The 22,805-nt window shown below is 33.3% G+C and overlaps 1 pseudogene; it reads left to right on the forward strand.

The window, feature by feature from the left end:
* Positions 1-201: 201 nt before the first annotated feature.
* LOC132563788 (cell death abnormality protein 1-like) lies at positions 202-17,536 on the forward strand (annotated as a pseudogene).
* The last annotated feature ends 5,269 nt before the right edge of the window (positions 17,537-22,805 follow it).

Here is a 22,805-nt window from a genome sequence, read left to right on the forward strand (position 1 = left end):
GTTAATACCCGTGCACTCTTTGTAACGCAAACAGACTGTTTACAGGTTAACACAGGTATTTATAGGTATTTTAGCTATTTAGTGGAGCTCACTCTACCGGAACAGGTCATGTACCAGACTTGATACACACTTCACATATGCATAAGAATAATCCACGACACTGTGCATTCTACTTCCTTGTTGCTGAACATTCGCACAGAAATGTCAACAAGAGAAGTAATAAACAGAGATGTATATCTGGTCTTGTTCCTGATGTTCAACACCTGCAGACCAGACGGTAAGTAATTAATGTATGTACTGAAAGTAAAAAAAAACAAAAAACAAAACAAAAAAACAAACAAAAACAAAAACAAAACCATTCAATATATACACAATGTACAAAATACATATTTCACTGTCGTATACGACTTACTTCCTGATTACAAGATAGCATTTTGGGTTTTAAGTCTTCAGTGTTGAGGATAGTTTTCTACAGAAGCATTTCATGCCACAGAGACATAAGTTTTTCCCATGAATTTACCAGTGGTCGGTTTTAAAACATAACTAAACCGCAAAATGCATAAATGCGAAAACGTGAACCATGATATCCTTGTATTTCAGCAACTCGTGTATATCGTGGACAACCAAATTTTGAGAGGTTCAGTATCTAATCAAATCGGCGATTGAACCTCTTAAAGTTGTTTATTCTGTTGATATGGAATGTAATATCGTCGTATTTATCACGGGGATTTTAATATATTTCCTTTACAAGCATACCAAGTCATCATTTATAGACGAGTGTCGCGTGATTTATTTCCATGCGTACTCCAGAAAGTATACATGGAAAAAGGTCTTTATATCATGAGTAGTCGTTTGGATATTTGTATATTTGTTCAAGCTAAATGATACACTCTGTGAGCATTTGTGCGCGGCATTCATTTTTATTGAATTAGTAGGATTAAAAATTGTTCTTCTGGTGACATAATGCTTATTTAGACTACACCAGGCATATATTTGTTATGTGACAAATCAAAAAAGGAAAATATTCAGGATATACCATGCGTTTTCATGTGATATTAATTGAAATCTGTTCATTTAAGCAAATATACGGTTTTTACGGTTGTGCTCTAAGTCTGATAAAATCGCTCCTTAAAGTGCAGTATCAGTTTACCATTGTCATGATGAATTACAAGCCCTACTTGATCACCTATATTTATTGTGTTGAATTACAGGTAATATAGCTGCTTTAAAGTCTGCCCAGCAAAGCAGCAACCGTCATACGGGAAAATGGCTAGCAGGAGCGGCAGTGGATACTTGCACAAGAACAGATATACAATCTAATTGTTGTACACACACGTCTACAGAGGGGAATCCTGAAACCGTTTGGTGGCGTGTAGATCTAGGACAGATGGGCACCATTAACACAATACAAATAATTTACAGAGGTAAGTTTACGTAACATTAAGTATAATATTGATAAACTGTGATATCAGCGATGTTCGAAAAAGGGTTGGGATGGAATGGGTCCCTGGTAAGATAGGTATTAATCTATGTTCTGATTTGGAAATAAAATACATCACATAATAAGTGCATCACGACGTCATTGTTTCAACAAACAAATCGACTAAATTTGCTGTTAAAAATCGAATTCGGAATTTCGAGATATAAATAAGACTCTTTAAAAATTGTCTTTTTTCTTTCTGAAAGGTGAGGAATGCTCTCCAAATTGACGGCTCTTCCATTTCTCAGGTGAATGAGCCGATTGTTTGAGTTGTCGATGAGGAAATTCGCTGTAATTACTTAAAATACTTTGACCTCCATTCAGGCTTGGGATTATGATTATTATATCTTAAGTTTTTTAACAATGTACATAGTCTGCAAAAATACATTATTTCGAATTGTTATTTTTTCCTGTCTGTTGTTCAGAATGAATATTTTTGCACACGTTATCAGCTTGACTTTTTTTTATTAAAAATTATAGTTATGTTGTTTTGACAAATTATAAAACCCTTACGGATGAAACTAGAATGTAAGAAATACAGTATCACTATTAATACACCTGATTATTGAAATATGCTATACACATTTCATTTATACTTTCTATGTAAAGGATTGTCAAAACCACAAAGAAAATAACGTCTTGCCAACAAACTTAATCTAAACTGAAATTCGATGTAACGGAAGCAAATACGAATACATGAGAGGCTAACACGGAGACCCTTGCAAAAATACAAAGAGAATACGTCCAGATGTTCGGTGATGGTAAGCTTCTTCTGTTTCGCCGTCGACATCTAACATGTATATCTTGGACAATTCGAGTCAGTTAATAGAACTCTGTAATCAACAACGAGACATACAAACGAGAATCAAAAACTCCAATGTAATACAAAAAATAGAATATTGTTCAATGGTATCAATATGCCGACCAATAAACTCAATCATCAGCATACTTCTCCAAAAAATCTAAAGGAACATTTAAATTTGATGTCGTCACACTGTACATCACCGTGGTCCATTCTAAAGTGAAACAATTCCTTCGTTCTCTTGTTATAGGAGATTACTTTTCCAAAAAGGGCGAGGGACGGTATACGTGTATCTCTGTAGGCTATATTTAAATGTATTTCACGAACAATACCCCCAAATAAAATAGAACACAAAAAACATAAATGGTCGAGTTTCCGGGAGAAACAATCGTCGGGAAGTTTAGAGGTATTATCTTTAAACAGAGTATTACCATACCTATGTTGAGGAGTAACTGTGACTCTCTGTTGCCTGACTTGCTTTGGTTTTCATATGAGGCTAAATTTATCGAAAGGCTAATTAAAACAGGCAAAATAAGGCATTGCAAGGTCTTTAGGATTTACGTTCAGACATATTGATGAGGTCTTGTCTTTAAATAACAAGATATTTATTAACCACTTCTATCTGGTATACCCAACACAATTGAAAATGAAGAACCGACAGGCTCTCTTACATTAACCGCTTATCGAGTATCCTGTAAGATAATAGTAATGATTTCAATTTTGCCATTGTGATTTCTCTATATCTAGATAGCAAGATTCATATATCCCCAACCTATGGGATGTACATGGTAGTTTACTCGATACTCAAAGCACTTTTCTCAGTTTCACGGTGTTTGTGCAGAACGATAAATGACAAACTTATAATAAAGGTTTTTAAAAGATGCAGGTTGATGGAAAATAGGGGAAAGTCTTATGGTCACCATTGATCTCTTTTCGATACCAAGCTGGACATGTTTGACAGTCGCTAGCTTTCCAGTTGGTTCTGTTGTTGAACGTTTAGTTCCCATTTGAGTGCTTGATACGAGAGGAGTCATCGATTAAGCAGAAGACGCTTACTCTTTCTGAACACATGGTATCATTCTCCACGTGCTTTTTTCAGGAGTATCTTTAAATCTTCTATGAATTAACATTATGCACTAGTTTTATTGAATTTGATTTTGGATTAGAATTATGTTAACATATTTATATTTTCTTGTTTACCAGTACCCGACCTTCTTAAAATCAATGAATCGAAGAAAGGAATTTTCTTTCTGTCCCCTCTTCAATTGTAAAATTTATGGTGTATTAACCTGGTTTTGGTGAGATGTAAGGTTGTTCTCCTTTTCTTTCCTGACTACATCCAAAGTAGGCTCGCTGTTTTTTTCCTTGTTTTGTCTTGTTGAAATCGCTCATGTATGATCTTTATCGTCTTATGAACCGGCGTGATTGTTAAAAGGACTATAATTTCACAGGAATTTTTTCTAGTGATGTCAGTCAAATCTGAAAACAAGTAATTTGAATTTTTTCTATTTTCCACAAGTGGCCCAGTGATGACTGCCACTCGTTATGGTGCCCATTTGTAGGAGTGGCTAGTCTGGCTTATGGGAGGGGAGGGATGTTTTTTCTGTCTCTTGGTGTACAAGTTGCCTGTTTATGTTGTTCATAGCCGAGGGTATATTGATCGATTGTTTTGGTGTGAATCTTCATTCGGTATATCGATATATCTTTTTGGCAATGACCAGACCATTAATGTCATTGGTTGTTGTTGGCAGTTTTAACACTATCAACTGTTTTTACAAGCTGAATAATATGCGATGATAAGACCTTATTTTAACACGCAATTAGGCTCAGAACGGATAAAACATCTCACGTCTCCCAGACTGAATGTTGTTTAAGAGTAATCTTGTGACGAAAATACGTTATGGTAGTTCTATATTTGACGTTACACTTTTTGACGAAATTCCGAAAATTTCAGTCATTCAAATTCTTGTTTTTTCGAAAGGTCACAAATATTTTTCAATTGCAGAACATGGAAAGGCTGTTTAACACGCCATTGCAGACAGTTTAAAAAACACTTGATCTGACCGCACCATGATAACCTTGTAGCTAAAAGTCAAAAATCATTTTCTAATGGAGATGAGATATGCTTGGAGGTCGAATTTTTGGAGATTGTAATTAAATGTTAAGTATTAAATAATGTCTATGAGTTGCAGAAGGTACTCTTGTTTTCATTTGACAGTACAACTACAGTTATTTGCGAAATATTATTGGTTTAAGTTCCTAGCCTTCATGGCCTATAGTAATGTATACCTAATTTTAAAGTTGTTAGCTAAACGTACGGCTTTCGTCGAATCGCATCTCATGACAGTGGATAAAAATCACATAATAAACTTCAATTCACTTAAATTCCAAGAAATCCTTAACTAATATGATATGATTGAAAATTGATCTCGAGTTGATTTTCCTGTCTTATTGCCTTTATATATTATATTTACTGTACAGCATGATATTATAGAATGTCGTTTTGAAGATACATTGGAAAACTGGAAAACTGGAAAATTGTAAAGCAGGAAAACATTTTTAAAATACGCGGGGGTGGGGGTTGCGGTATGGGTTGATGTAGAAAAGCCTATCCGTGCCCTTATTTCAAACCTGTTCATGTTGGAGTCGGCATCAAAGAAAATAATACTGATGTTAGTGATGATACTGCTGTCAACTAAAGATTTCAGTGTTTTCTTCCGAGAAAACAACCTGCGGCAAAAACATAATAACGCAGTTGTATAGACTGAATAATTACTATTTTACATTTGACATATTTTCAGCTGGATTTGGGGAAAGATTAGGAGGTTACCACCTTTATATATCTAATAACACGGATTCCCCAACAAACGGTGTCCGCTGTTATGAGGATACGAGTACTACTGAAGCAACGGTACAACTGAATATAATACACCAGTGCCCGTATGTTGGCCGGTATGTTACTGTATACAACTACAGAAACGTTCCACCACGATACACCTGGTATGATGCTGGAGTTATGTGAGGTTATAGTTCTTGGTAAGTACATCTGTTAATCCTTCGAAATTATCTTTATTTTTAGTAAAGATTATTAAAATAATACAAAAAAATCTACATTAGATATACTGAAGAAAATTCATTATATACAAATGCCATGCCAGGACGTTTTCCTTTGTCCTATGAGAACTAAAATTAAATAGCGTTTTATAATGCATTTTCTAGCAAAAAAATTTCTGCTTTGTCATTACCACTATTTCGTTTTCTCCCTCACTGTCTTTCTTTGTTTATATGTGTCTTTTTGTGCAGTTCTATCTGTTCTCTGTGTAGCGTGTTTTGTGTGTATGTTTATCTGTCCACCTTTGTCTTCTAAATTACCTATTTCTCGTCTTACTCCGACTGTGTCGATCTGTGTTTTTCTTTAGGCGTCTCTATAGCTAAAATCCTGTTTCTACCTTTCTGTATGTATCTTACCTCTCTTCCTTATCTGTTTCTTCTACTCCCATATATGTCCCTTGGACATTAATTTCTTGCTATTTACTGGTACTTAACCAAAGTCACACTCTAGATGTGCCCTTCGAGGCTGGAGGTAGTCAGCACATGTCCACAGTATTGTCTGACTCTCTACCATTCTATTGCGTGACTTTTTTAAAACTATTTTTTCCAGGCCTTTTTGCTGTTAACACCAATTACTTTTTACACTCTTTTATGATGTGAGATATTAATAGATTCCAAAGCATAAAAGAATCTTAGCTTCTGAGTGCTTGAAAGCAGGAAAGAAAGAAAGCAATAGAGAAAGAAAGATAGGAGGGAAACAATAATATTTACTAATCTTTTCTAGGCATATAGTGTAAAAATATGTTTGAAAATCAAACCTGTATTCGAAACGTTTTATTATGTTCACCCTTAGGATGTGCAGCAGGCCATTACGGTGATGGCAACTGTGAAAAGGATTGCCCAGAAACTTGTTACGGAGGCAACTGTAACCCGAAATCTGGCTCCTGCTTTTGTAAGTTTATAAAATAACATACCAGTACAGTAATGAATTCTCAAAGATATGCTGATCTCATTTTGCGATTCCTTCTGAAAGTTCTATAGGTCATTCTGTTACAGACAGTTTTATGTATCACATACTGCTGATAAATGTGCGAATGCGGATGACTTAAATGATTGATGTATCCGACTGAATGTCGTAAGAGGAAACGAATTATGAGGCCCCCTGCACAATCAAGGGGTTTCATCGTTATTTTCTTTTACAAAACATTGAAACCAGAATTGATATGTTGCCCCAATAGCAGCACGTTTGATCCTTTCTTTCTTTGATTCTTAGTATTATATACTATCTAGACAATGTGATTTTGTTCCTGTTTTATGTTCTCTGTATTTGTTAAATTTTGGTAATATTTTGTATTTTATGAAGAGGGCCGAGGTGGCGAGTGGTTAAGGCGTCTGACCGTCTTTATTATTATCCCCTCTGGGTTGCAGATTCCACTTAAACCTGACACGTCCTACAGCGGGCGGTTTTTACTGTTGATACATGTAGGGCGTAATTAAAAAATAATCCAAACTTAATAAAGGGTGTGTACTGCCTCAAAAAATGACAATTAATTGATCCGTGTTGTCGTTATTACTTTATCGATAATATATATCTTTTACATTTAAGACTGTTTCCCGAGAAAGTATGGCAGTGCTTGTGACATGGATTGTTCTACGAACTGTAAAGGCAGCCTCTGTAATAAAGACTCTGGACATTGTTTAGGTATGTGAAATAAGTAACTATCGGATTATCGTGTATTATTTTATACACAGACCGAATATTGGTATGTACTATATAAATATAATGTGTTTTTCAGTACCGTATTTAGTTAACAACTGTGATTGGTATTAAAAATTACTACACTCAATATTGTCAACCATTTTGCCTTTACAAGTCATTGTTATTTTATTGCACCAAATGTAGTTCCAAGTTTATTGTCAAAACATTAGTTCATACAAAATGTTCATGTTCCATACAGGAATTTGCCACCCTCTAATGCAGATAACTTGCATGCCAGTCTTTATATCATTCTCGTAGTTACTTAGTACAGAATATATAGGTGTACTTGACGCTCTTTTGAAAAATAATTAACAACTTTAAAAATCCGTAATATATTCATTTGATGTTTCCCTACATCTAGATTTGCGACCAATTATGATGGTCCTTAGTTTCCTTCTAGGTATCAAAACTCGCATCACAGACGAGTCCCGAAAAGACGAAATACCTACATGATATAGTTTGTCTAATCCTTTGGCTCAACTATATCTAATATTGTGTCTTGATATAAACTACCTTTGTTTATTTCTCACTGCAATTGAAAACTATGCCTTATTGTAAACAAAATAGCAGTCGATATAACACAACCAGTAGAAATTAAGTTTGAAGTTTCGATGGTCACATTGTCATCACCAATGGGCGATGAAAAGCGTCCATGACTGGTGCAGTGTATGAAATAGTAGTGAATAGATCGACTTTCCTTATGTTATATAAGCTTAATTAGTGTGACAAAATGGTAAAGGGATTATAGATACACGTACACAAGATGTAATGTAGTTGTAGCGAAAAATGTGTTTAACGCAGCTAATTCCGAACCATCTCGTACTCTACATACGCCATTTCTGGTACGCTTTAGAAAGGTAGTTTGACCGATCAAGGTGACAGTGCTGTTATCGAAACGTCACGCTCAAAACCTCTTATGGCTGTATTATTTATTATATTGACATTATCAACCCAGAGTTCTGTATAAGACTGGTCATATGATATCTGTATATTTTATCAAAGCATGTGATTTAATGATTATTACATAGTTCAAGGATTTATCATCATAGTTGAAGTTTTAACTGTCTTTTTGTCAACAATCGATTTGAAGAAGTGCAATGATAACAATTTCAATAATGTTATGTGAATTTGTTGGTCCCATGGCACCTTTACAAATGTACAGGAACACATGACAAATGAAAACCAAGATGACAACTTGACATTTACCCAGAAAAAATTCTTTTTATGTTTCTGTCTCTTTGTGATTGTCTAACTGTTGACGAATAAAAATGAGTGATTACAAAAGAAATTGTGAACATCTAATTATGTTTTGGTCAGATAGATTATAATGCATTTGAAAACTGACATGACTTTTAAACGATTCGTGATATTTTGTTTGATAGTGACTAATTGAGATTTTAGATAACAAATGCTGTATGTGTTCTCTGCAGTGCAATATATATATACTATTCCACTCCTGTAAATTATTATTACCAGGTACTTTTGTGACAAACTTCTGTCTGAAATTTCGTTTTTGAAGATAATCTAAGTATCACATTATGTTTAGAAAAAGTGCCAACTGAATTCCCATAAAAGGTCATTATATATTGCAGTTGTTATTATGTAAGTTTATATGAAAACAGGCGGCCATAAAAATTGGTATGATTTCTCGTTATTGATAAAGAAACAGTAATGCATAATTGTTTTACTCTTTTACCGTGAAATGTAGGACTTTATATCAGTTTATGAAAGACGTATATCATCACTGCAGTAATATATAACTTTAACAGTAGAGATATAACTTAAACAGTTTTGACCAATCAGAGTCATTGAATTACGCAGACTTTCCTATTTGAACACAATGGCTTCTTTTATGTTTGGATCGGCCTTAGATATGTGGTTCATTCAACCTTCGCTTCATTTGCATCCAAACATGAAAGTCGGTGATTTCTTAATGAAGTGACTTGAGAACACCGCTTTCGTTGGTCAAAAGTACGAAAATTTTATCATCAATAAAAAGTAATATCATCACTGGAAATGTAATATTATCACTAATATTGACATAATAAATATTATGTTATCATTGCGGTGATGATATAATCTTTTCCCAAATTGATACATTTCAATATTTCACTGGCCAAAATAAAACGAAAAAGAATCGTTTAATATCATATATATTCAAAACGTATAATAGTGTTGTAAGCTTTATTCATCACTATCATGACTTCCTTTAATTTTCTTCAGTACGATAGTATCAAAATTAAATGTTGTAAAAGACCTTCCGCCTCTATTTGCTTAATATTGATTAATAAACAGAAAGTTAAGTTAATCACAAAACACTCGTCAAAGCATTAACATATAACAAAACATGTAACATGCATTTTACATTTAAACGATCAAGATTTTAGTGACATATGATTATTTTTATGCCCTTATTGTATGAAACAATTTTTGTATTTTTGTTTACATAGACATGAACAGAACACAATATCTCCAGGCGAAATATCACATCACTGCATGGTGTTATTCCGTCTGGATTAGCATACTTTGTTTTTAGACCCTCAACATAATTTTGGTTCCAACCCAGAGTCAATGGTGCGAGAGCAGCTAGGTTGATTTCAATCATACAATGTTAATTCTCATTTAAGAACAAACAGGAAAAATCCGAAACTAGCAATTATGTGTTAATTCCCATTACTTTGGATGTTACAAAATCTTATTAATCATTTCTCTAATCCTATCAGTAAACAGAAATAATTTATTTCACTTCACAATCTGACGTTATAGGGCATATCAATAATAGTTCTGTTTGAAATCTGAAAGCTGCTTAGATATGCATTTGGAGATTCCTATCCCTTTAGCAAGATGAGCCATGAAGACTCAGTACTATGCCTGCAAATTATATCACATGTCCAGAATTGTTACGGGTATTTTTCACTGCTCAGTTTCAAGAATATGTTTTTATCTCATTTATATTTATTGTAAATATTTCCATGTCTCTTCGGTGTTTAAATCAAACAAACGTTTACTCAAGAAAGAAATAATAAATGTGCATTCTGTTACTGTTTTTATGATAGTTGTGACGACTATGCGAGCAACAATAACGACGATGTATTAGGAACCACTGTTATCTCTCCTACATCACTCCCACACACCTACAATATCAATTCGAAATGAATGAGAAAATTTTCATTTAGCAGCAACAACAAAATAATAGTGTCCCTATTGATATAATTGTTTTTGTAATTAATTAGATATAGAATATGAAAGATGTTTCTATGTTATCAGAATGCGTTACCGGAAAGTATGGCAATATATGTGATCAAGACTGTTCTGCTAACTGTAAGACTAGCTTGTGTGAGAAGGCCAACGGAAATTGTTATGGTGAGTGGATAAATGTTGCTTACATTAGAAAATATAATTCGGATAAAAGCCTAAAGCATCACTACAATGAGGATACAAGGCATCGTATATCACATAAGCACTAGCAATATTTCCAATGATAATGAAACTGTCGCGTTCCAGGTTACATAGAATGACATTTTTGTATTCACAACATCAAAACACGCCTTTTTCTTGTTGGTTTGTAAATATGGCAAATGTTAAATAAGTGTAGTTTTCATGACATATTCAATGTGTACGAAGAATGTTTTTATTTTTTAATGGATATTTTTGTGGTGACGTCAGAAAATATAGTGATATTTCCTCTGGCCTTTCTTCAGACCACGATCGGCTTTATTAGGGTCGACGTTTTGGTATGATTTTTCTTCAAAAAGGTTATCAAGGAAAATAGATTAATTTTCATCGTACATATATAGTACGGAAGTATACACAAATATTATATATTTAAGTGGGAAATCATTAAATATTATCTATATATCATACCACAAAAACGCTTTTAAGTACCAAAGGTAATTCACAACCTCATCAATATAACTGATATAAAAAGGCATACGTTTTCATCTCATTGTAAATAAATATGTTCAATGAAAATACATTTTATTAATCTTGTTACAATATTTGCTACGACCATGCGAGGAACAATAACAACGATTTATCACGGAATGACAGTAATTAGTCAAAATCAATTCAAAACGAATACGAAAGTTTTCTGTTAACAATTACAAGGAAATAACAACATTTCTACTGACAATATTCATGTCAAGAAATCAAGAATGTTTGTAACTTTTTAGATATTGAAATATGGAGTATATTTCTGTGTTTTCAGAATGTATTCCTGGAAAGTATGGCGATAGATGTGAGCAAGACTGTTCTGCGCACTGTAATAATAACTTGTGCATGAAGTCCAACGGATACTGTATTGGTGAGTAATGTATTATGTGGTCTAATTTTGACATTGAAATCGACTTACACAGATGTTCGTTTGGTGATTAATGACTAAAAATGAATTATCAAAAAGAAGTTGCATTAGTATAATAAAACAATAACATTAGACCGCAATGCATAGATTCCCTTTAGTCACGTGGTTATCAACTTCTGGATGAGAGAATGTAGATGGTCATTCTAATTAATGGGAATTTGGCGAAGTCTCCAAATCAGAGAAATCTTATTGTTTCTGTCAGGTTTTTGACGTGACTTATGAATATAATTCATGACCAGAAACACAATATTATGCCTTTACTTATGTTGAAATAATGATAAAAAGATACAAAATCATTAGGTAATAAGGGATGATTTATATATTCTCAGATTGTGTTCCTGGAAATTATGGCGATTTATGTGATCAACACTGTTCTGCTAACTGTAAGATATTGTGTGAGAGGGCCAACGGAAATTGTTTTGGTGAGTGGATAAATGTTGCTTACATCAGAAATTATCATTCGGATAAAAGCCTAAAGCATCAATGCAATGAGGATATAAGACATCGTATATCGCATAAGCACTAGCAATGTTTCCAGTGATAATGAAACTGTTTTCATTTGGTTAAATAGAATGACATTTTTGTATTCACAGCACCAAAATACGTTTTTTATTGTTGGCCGGAAAATATGGCTAGCGTAAAATAAATGTAGTTTTCATGACATGTTTAATGTGTACGTAGCATGCTTTTTAATATAAATATCTTAATACAATTTGTCGGCAATTCCTAAGAGATTAGTATAAATCAATAGGATTTTGGGTAAAATGACTGATACAATATGTCACAGTCTTGTTGTCAGACGTGACATTTAAGTTATCTGACGTCAAATAATATGGTAATATTCCCTTTTGCCTTTCTTCAGACCACGATTGGCTTTATTAGGGTCGGCGTTTTGGTATGATTTCTCTTCAAAAAGGTTATCAAGGAAAACATATAATTTTCATCGTACATATATAGTACTAAAGTATACACAAATATTAGATATTTAAATGGGAAACCATTAAGTATTATCTATGCATCATAGACTTTTTTTTGTTAATTAAATCTATAATTGTGTCTTTAAAAGATTCTGTTGACTGTTAAAGCCAATACATTTTAATCAGAATTTGATTATGAGTCTAACCAAGCAGACTTGGCTGTGAACTTATAACCTATTTATAGCTCTGGTATACGACAAGAAAATACTAGTATTCAATTGTAAGGTAAATAGCCGTTTTAAGAGATTTTTGTGATATCCAAGCACCTAAAAGTTAAAGGTGTACATTTTTGTAACATGGCATACTATATCTAGGAACTGGTGTACATGTAAACAAGCAGATCAGATACCTTTTGAGATTTGCATTCGTTGTAGAAATGTTTGCTGGGAAATTATTTCTTGACCCCGTACATAGCCAAATAAAATCCGATGCAAGTATTTATTTTATTACGTAATGCAGCATATAGTACCTTCATTAAATTTTCCTATGGTATTTTTTATTTGTAGTATACTTTGTTTCCATGATCAATTACATCCATGTATGATTTCATATGAGTCCACGTGATTAAACCGAACAAATCGACTGCCTTGTAATGTATAGAGGTCCGTAACTGCTGTCTGGACATTGCGATGTTACGGGAAAGTTTGTTGGAAGATTCTAAAATGAAAGGAGAAAACGGAATAATCTCATGGAAATGTAAATTAGGAAAAATGCAATTTGAACATTTTAAATGTGTAGATGATTTATTTGAGTTTAAAGCGACAATTCATTTGTTGGGATTAGCTCAACAATGTATTTGCTGAATTTGTAAGCGTCAAAGCAAATGTTAAAAAAAGTAAGAACAATTATTTAAACATATCTATTCCTTGTTTTTTGGAGGTTTTGTTTTTGTTTTTTTGTTTTTTGTTATTTTCTTTTTGTGTTTTTGCTTTTTGTTTTGGCTGTTTTCTTTCACCATCATTCGCTCTGTTCTGATAAAATCTATATGTAAAGCTATATTAACGGATGCATGTCGAAATATATGTATAACACCAACTATATGGATATGTGGGCAGTGACACTGTATATGTATATTGTAAACTATTGGTGAAAGCATATATTAGTAAAATAGGAAATATCAACATGATAATCAAGGTTGACTAGTAAATTGATATTGCCTTTATATCGATAATTTTGTGATAACATCCTGTCACCGTTGAGGTGTAAATGAAATGTGGGCTGATCACACTACATCTCGAGGTACTGAAACGACTTGGGTAAATGTATTTCACAGCGACTGTGTTTCTGGCATTTGAGTTTATAAAACGCCTTGATACGACTAAGCTTTGGGGGCATAGAAATGTATATGGACATTCCATTCTTCGTAAATAAAGTAGTCCGTTATATCGGCTTTAAATTTTGAAACATTTTCAGTGAAGTTCGTTCTCTGGCGTAAGTTTTTTCCATTAATTTCGAATAAACCAGTCACTCTGACCACGTACCATCGCGTCTTTTAAAATTAATTTCATGTTAATCTTGTACCGTATTTACATTTTATTCTATCAAACCAAAGACAATGACTAAACGGCGTTGTCTCCAAGATAGTTCATGTCTGAATTTTCCTCTTATATTGATTTCAATACATGTTACTTTCACTTTCTTCTGTATAGTGCATCAAATTTTGAATCTAGCAATGAAATTATTAAGTTTTTCCAATATACTTTAAAGAATTCGGCTGCGCATTCTTCAGATCCAGGACTTTTTTCTTTCGTATTCATTAAGGTTTTCCCCAATTATGGCGATTTGTTTGTCTAATAAAAATGATTCAAGGAAAGATAATTTAGGTACATCATATGGACCTATCAATTCTTCCATGTTTGAATCATGTGTACAGTTATTTCTTTTGTATAATTGTTCAAAGTAAAGTTTAATTTCATTCTTACTGCTCTGAAACAACTGTACCATCATTTGTTTTCTATAACATATCTTATTTTTTGTTTGTTTTTGTTTTTTGTTTTTTTTACCTTCACTAATCCATTTTTCACAAGAGCGATTAATACTGGCTTTTAACTTATTTTTCTTTATTTTTCAAGTACTTCTTTATTCGTATCGCGACTATTCAACTCACCGTCACCCGAAGGTATCCCGGCTTATAATTTCTGAATATATTCTATTTACTTTTTCTCAGAATCACTGCTGGTTTTATTTTTCATAGCAAGAGTATGAACAAGTTTTACTCCTAATTTCTAACAACATGTGTTCTTATAGTATTTAGATATTCGGAATCACGATATTGTGAATCATTTATGTTCCATAACCCCTCCCCTTTTGGAATTCAGCGAAACATATATTTGTCCTTGACATAGAAATGTCAGACCGAAATCCAGGGTCATTGCGAGACACCATTAAACTTGGTAGTGATCCATCAGATATAAAAATGTAATTTTACCTTGCCTGTTAACGTGGAATTTTCCTATGCCTAATATATCTTCCTGTATCAGGAATTTAATTCCCTAATTGTGTCTTTAATACCAAGTTCTTGTGTAATTTCAAAATTCCTTTCGCTAGCTTTGGTATTATTATCTTTCTGTAATTGTCTAAATTCGGATAGATTACTTATTTGAAATCCCATTTTCATAAAAAAAAAAAAGCCTGTCACTATCCGGATTATATATAACTTTAAGCGTAAGTCTCTCCCCTTGGATTTGGTTGTTAAATGTTAAACTATTACCACTGTTATCTTTATTGGTGTTTAAGATCCTACTCATCGTTATTTTTAAAAAGAATAAACATCCCTCTATAATTTGAATGGTATGGATTAAAATAACATTCAAGATCCCAGTTGGAACGAATTATATTTTCCCTTTCTGATGTAAGGTTTGTGTTTCTCAAGTACGCATATACGTCTTTTTGTTTTGCTATATCACCAAAATCATGTCCACTGGCAGATAATATTGTTACACCTTGCATTCTAGAATCACAAGAAAAGTAATTATTGGTTTGCAATATAGGAGAGCATACGGAATGGGATTGGAATGGGAAGGTACCTTGTACCTAGTTTTAATTAAAATAATAAGATAAATTGTCTCTATGTCTTAACCATAGTTTTCCCTTCATTAGTTATTGAATTACAATTCCGTCAGTGCAAGTGGGACGTTGGTATTTACGAAATGTACGTATTAGGCAGCCTACTACGCTCCCAGATCTCATGAAATGATTAACCTCACCCCGACATGTTAATTTCAAGTTTACTAGTTATGATCTTGTATTGGCTGTAATGAATCTTAGATAATAAAATGATAATTACGACTTGCTTTACAGAATGTGCAACAGGACAATACGGGAATGCGTGTGCTATTGATTGTCCTATTAACTGTAAAGACAGCATGTGTCATCGGAAAACGGGACTTTGTTATGGTAAGTCAACGTTTCATTAAGATACGTTATCTTAAACAAGTCACTATTGCTAACTTTCAAGAAAAAGGTGTTTTAGTGAACTTTTATATACTTGCAGGCTATGTATAAGGAGGTTTTCATGGACGGGGTTAGGCTGAAAAGATATCGTTGGAATGTCTGGGTTCTTGGTGGATAATATCTTTATTGGATTCTGTATCGCGATTACCAAATCGACTGTATCATCACTTCTTGTAACTGATAGTACACTGGGTAATCTACTGCTTTTTTACTTTAGCATTATCAATGACCGTTCTTTTTGTAACTGATTGTGCGCTTTTGACGTCAGCAACCATAGAGATAAAAATACTTCATAGTTTGCGGTTCAACGTCCCCGCAACATCCAGAATCATAGTCAGAAATAAAATTATAATGGGGTCACTAATTGACACTTCATAATGCCACCATACTGTAATATCATAGCCTTCTTACTTGCTGTGAAAGGTTCCCATTCAGTCACGTTATATTGACTAACAAGTCCTTGTATATTCCATCCAATATTTAACCACAATCTCTCAGCGATTTAACGAAACAGGTCACACCGACTTCACTTAAAATGTATAATACAGCTGTTTTATTCTCCTTGGTAAAGTCAAACGTCGGGAACAGGTGTTGTCACCCGAGGATATACACTGACCAAATGATTGAATACGTTGCATAATTTTAAAAATTCATTGATTTCTAAAACAAGACAAGCAAGACAATGCTACAGATATAAAGTGAGTTTATTTATCGAATAACGCACTGTCTTTTGACTTCAACAATCATAGTTAGATTATATCAAAAGACTTTGTTATATTTTGTGGTTCTCGTGATAGCAACATCCAGAATCATTAACATAAATAAACGTGTCCACTGAAAATGGGGCCACTGACTGACCCTTTATAATGCCACCACATAGCATAGCCTTCATACTTGCTGTCATAGTCTAATATTTAGCCACAATCAGAAAACATTGATTACATTTTTATGTCTTTACTCATAAAAGGACTGAATTTATCAGTGATCCTATCAAACAAGTCACAAAGACATGAAACTTGAAATGTATAAGACAGCTGTTTTATCCTCCAATCGTCTAGTGACGAGAAAAGTGTTGTAACATGAAGACATGCACTGATCGAATAATTGGATACGTTGCACAATTTCAAAAAAATCGGTTATTACCAAAGATCATCAAGTAACACAGTGTTACATACATATAAGTATCACTCTTATAGGGACGGTTTATCTATCGAATAAGAATATTAATGTTTATTTTTATTCTTGAAACATATTTTCACTTGTAGATTGTATTATCGGAAAGTATGAAGCGACATGTTCCTCAACGTGCCCTGTGACGTGTAAAGATTTCTTGTGCGATCAACAAACTGGCGAATGCTTTGGTAAATAAACCACTGTAAAATTATGAATCATGAAAGACACATGTAAAGTAAGACTTCATATATATACATGAGTTGATGTCTGATTTTAATTGACGTTAATGTGTGTTCACATGTTAATCTATAGCATAAATGAGAACACAATTTCACGATAAATGTATATCATACTTATCGCTAAAAGTAACGTCTTGACATTACCGGGAAAGTATGGAGTTGTGTGTGGCGCAGATTGTCCGAACAGTTGTACTGACACCATCTGTAACAAGGACGACGGCCACTGTATTAGAGCTAGTTAGTATCACTGATTTTACCTGTTTATTTTCATCAACACAACAGGGCAAACTTAAGATTAAGACAAGTGAATAAATGTGTACATCTTGACGGGACAGGGAAGCTAAGTTCTTATTGTTAGATTAAATTTTATCAATTAACGTCCAGTGGTAACACACAAGGTTTTCATTTATTCGCCTCGGCGTCCGGGATTGGATTCCCAGAATGGACGTGGAAAAGAATTATCTGGTTTACACACTACAACCTCTTGCTTGTTTTCATTATATTCAACAAGAGTGATTAATATAAGATGAGAGCTTGTATCGCAATTGTTCTCAAGTAGGTAAATATAATGTTTAAACCAGTTTAAATTTAAAGACCTTATTCGGTAATTAAAGTATCCCAATCGACGAACCATTTTTATATTGTGGGTATTTTTATGTCCGTTATCTGTTTTCAGTCTGTCCATTCTCGAGAAGTACTGAATGAAAATCTCAAATTTCATATGTATGTTTTCCTTGATCATTATCTGAGCCTGGTAGATTTCGTGACTGTTCAGCAAATCAAAATGGCCGACAGGTGGCCATTATGAAATTTTACAATGATCGTTATCGCTATATTTGGATAAATGCTTTTAAATTTCATATCTTGGTCCCCCTATATCACTAGTTGTGCTCGTTTGATTTTGTTTTTGAATTTGCATTTTATTCCTAGATCATGATTTTTACCAAGACTGTTTGTTGTTATTTCTACAGTTCTGGTACTGGTCTTTCTCAAATTACCTATGTATATTGCCTTTGGTTCCTAACTGTGTCCGTTTGATTTTAGATTTGATAAGAAGAATATAATGGCTGACAGATGACCTTCTTGGATTTTGACAATGAATGATTGCTTTTGCTATTTCCTGAGAATGATTGAAGAACTTAATAGATCTTTCTAAAACTCTTTATGTAGGTTTCCCATGGTCTCTAGTTGTCTCCGTTTGATTTTGCAACTCGTCAGAAGAACAAAATGACCGTCGGGAATATGTGAGAGAGAACAGTTGTTATTTCTTGAGAGTTCTTGATATATCTTTCTAGAATTTCATTTTAAAGTTCCCCATGGTCTCTATTTATGCCTGTTTCAAACGAGGGAATTTGGGTAGCTGCTGATAACTTCTCGTCACTGTTGCTTTCTTTCTCGTCTATTCGCCCAATGTAATTGTCTAATGTCAGAACAAAGGGTCAAACTCGGGTTGCCAATCATAAGACATAATGACGTCATATTATTTATATACAAAAACAAACACTTTATTTAATTTTTGTTTTAAATACAACTTTAGCATAGTTGGTTTGGCAGATAAACATTTTCATTTCAAAAGTCTGATGTTGATCAGGAGTGTTATAAACGGATCATATCCTGCTATAATTTGGTTTAGAATCATCATCACTACATGTACATATCGATATCTTAAAATTGTCTTTATAAACAATATCACAATCAATAATCAACGGGTTATTCTGTTGTTTTCAGCCGATCCTAATCTGGTCATAATAGCTGTTATATCCGTCCTTTGTGGTCTTCTTATTGCTGCATTCATCACAACGGTATTATGTCTTCTTAGGTAAGTAACGATAATATACATTGCAACAATAGGAAAGTCGCATAACGAATTTGCCTTCAGGACGACGTCTGAGTTTTAATGAGTAAAGTAATGTATAATAAAGATAATTATGAAAATCCGATTTATCGATTTTTATTGATTCATCATTGCTTTCTTTGATCGACAACTATCAATTCTCTTATTTACAGAAGAAAACCAATCAGAAAAGAGTCCTCAGATCAGAATAACGGTGAGCAAGACAAACTAGATCACTTTTTTTATTGTAAACAAAAACAATGTACATAAGTGTTTTACAGTGTCTTGTTCATGTCATTTGTCTATCTTTCATACGTCAATTTTAATGTTACAGAATCACCAGTTCCAGATCCAAACTATACGTCTCTTTCCAATGAACAGGGAGAAGCGCCTCACGTCTATGAAATGATCATCAAATAATCGGACTGTCACATTCATACAACCGATTGTCATTTCAGAGTTAAACTGCACAACTCAATTCAACGTCACCATGTTAATGCGTCATGTTTGTAGCAATGAAAACTTCACGACAGGGTGTTATGAGTCAATTCATCAAGTGGAAGTATGTTAAAGTTACATGTATATAATTATAATTGTAACAACAGATCCAAAGCACTACAATTCCTCGGAAGTGGAATCGTTCGCTCTAAAGACATTCTTAGAGAAAAGTTTGAATACATTTCATCCTTTCTGCACTACTTTTTGTGTTTATCGGATTTCTTTCCTTCATCGTATCATATGATGATTCAAGAAAACAGTATATGCTTCTCATTTTTAAGCAATCATCAACATGTTATGCATAAACATTAGTAAAGAAAACTGTCTGTTGAGAGATAAACATATTACGTCTTGCGTAATTATCCATTCATAACGTTTAACTTTGCCTTATATAATGCCACTTAGACAACCCATGGTTTCACTTTCTCGTCTATTGTTTTACTGTATCTACAGTTGACAGCTGATGTTCACAGAAATTAGATATAGTCCCTCACAATCAAGCAGCCCTTAAAACGTTATGCAGCATATTATGGTTTGCTTTTTTCTTCTTATTATTATAATTTTATTACTTTTTACACGGAGAATTATATTATACATCTAATGATATTACTAATATGTTTTACATGTAAATTTCTCATTTGCATTCCGCTTGTTTGTTTGTTTATCAGCGTATTCATATAGAATGTACATTGTTTACATTTATATATTCCTATGATTTCACAATGTCCACAGCGACTGAGGACTATCTGGCATGTTCGCTACATTTGGATTATATTTGTTTTATTATGTTGACATGGGTGAGATACTGTTACGTTACATCAAATGTTTAAATACTTTAATTCAACTTCATGAAACATGATTAAGTTCGCTTAAGAAATCAACTTTCTCTTCGTTGATTGTAATCGTGAACGGCTGTCATGACAACAATGTTTACTGATGATGTCTACTGTACATACAAAACATTGTATATCCATACTTATTCATGATTATACGTCATAAACGGTGATGTTTATAGCATTAAACTTTTGCTTCATAAAATGGCAATGACGCACCCATTATTACGAGATATTAAAGCAAAACACTTACTATTGCAATTGTCTTAGACTTGAGACAATCATTTTCTGAAAATATTGAGTCGAAATATCACTATATTGCGTATTACTTAATCATCTTGTAATGAGATCTAGACATAAACGAAATTCAAGGAAAAACAGAGCTTTTTTTCATTTACTTTAAGGTATACCAAAATTGTGTATCAAGTATATTTTGCCAAACGTAAATTATAGAATGCGCTGGCAAGTTGTAGTGACTAAGTGTTAATGTAGACTCTCATTATGGTCGCGTGATGTACTGGGTTGGTAAGGACTGTTTTATACATGCTGTCAGCAAATTTAGATATCGCGTATGGATGTGATGAAAACAGCACGATAAAAGATTCATAGAAAACATTTCTTTTCCGTGTGTTTAAAAGAAAAGCAATATGTATCTACATGTGTTGCTGTTATGTTCAGGAGGAAGAAATAAACAACTTTTTTATCGTCAACATTTTTTTTATTTTTTTTTTTTTTAGTTTCTTTTTTCACAGATGTCTGAAATCGACCCCCGACAAAATATATGTTTTTCAATGTATCAACTGGCAGAATAAATCATTATTTTACACTCACTGGACCAGGAAGTTGATGCCAGACTTTCCGTGACAGTAATTTTTTCTCTAATCTCAAGTGCCTTTAATGAGTCAAAGTGAGAAAAAGTGAAACTAGTGCTACAAAAAGAGTGAGATTCCATGTAACAATTTGTAGCAGTTGCATATTTGTTGCATATTGCTTATATTTAGGCTGATACGCATGCGCAGCATCAGGGTGCGAGCGGTAATTTATGAATTAGATCAAGACCGCACTGTTTTTTTTTTTTTTTTAATATTGGAAAATAGAACGTTTTATATCGTTTTCTCGTAGTGTTTTGTTAATATTTTGTCGCTTTAATGGCATAAGGTGATTTCATATAACCATGTTTTGAAATTGCTTTACCCCTTATTACATACCAATGTACTAAAATACTGAATTAACATTTAAAGATGGTTATGAAAACGTGTTGCATGAAGTTTGAATCGGTCAAAATACTGGCCGAGAGGATATAAACTTCATTTGTTAGAAATGGTCGTGTCTATAAACCTGTATACCTTGTCATAGCTGTGAAAAATACCAGTGTTTAACTGTTTACATTAGTGAAATTGTATCTCTATGAGGTTTTCTTAACGGATTTGAAATGCAAGGACGACCAAAAAGACCTAACTGATTTCCTTTGAATATCTTATATACATGCTGTTTGGTTGTTTTTTGTTGGAATAACAAAACCCTTTTATCTGAAATACAGTTCAACCACAATTCATTTTTGATTACAGTACAGAGAAGTATATATATTCATACTTTTGAACAAACACTTGAGAAAACGTTATGTGCCCTCAAAGAACAGGTATACTTCCGGGTCGTTGTACACTTGAAGTATACAAGGAAGTTTTAGGTCAGTTAAAACAAAATTCTTACTTATTTATGCCAGACGTGATAAAATAACACAATAATGACTATAATTAAACTTCCGAGTTGTTGTACAAAGGAAATGTCAAGTCAGTTGATGGATTCGTTTCCCTGACTTTTCTATGGCAGGCTTGTATTTATTTCTTTTCTTTCTTCATAGAAATACTATGGTGATACCATTTCTTTTATCTTTCTTAAATGCAGACTATGAGTTACTTTACGTTAAGATTTGATAGATGACAAAATAGTAAAAACTGCGGTTTAAGGCCTGTATACAAGTGAACTTCAATTCAGATATTCGGACCGTGTCCTGAAAATAGACACAAACCAAGATGTTTACTCTTCTTGTGTATTCATACGTGATGTAGTTGTTTGCAAAGGACATTTCAGGTATAAATGAGCGACAGGATTGTTTTAATACTTTGTTCCCAAAACGACTCATTTTACTAATAACTTAAGTCACGGGTTCCCGTTTATGGCCCAAAGATTATGCTTCCTAGTCTTCCTATTTAAGTCAAACAGCTGCGCATATGTCAGTACAATGTATATTGGTACCGAAGGTGACCGGCGGCCAGCTTTGTTCACCAGGGAGATGTCTAGGTTTATAAATTCCTACATCGACTGAATCAATGTATAGTATAAAGT

Source organism: Ylistrum balloti, unplaced genomic scaffold (genome assembly GCF_031769215.1).
Source record: "Ylistrum balloti isolate Yb309-2 unplaced genomic scaffold, AGI_CSIRO_Ybal_v1 Utg371862, whole genome shotgun sequence".
Lineage (NCBI taxonomy): Eukaryota > Metazoa > Mollusca > Bivalvia > Pectinida > Pectinidae > Ylistrum > Ylistrum balloti.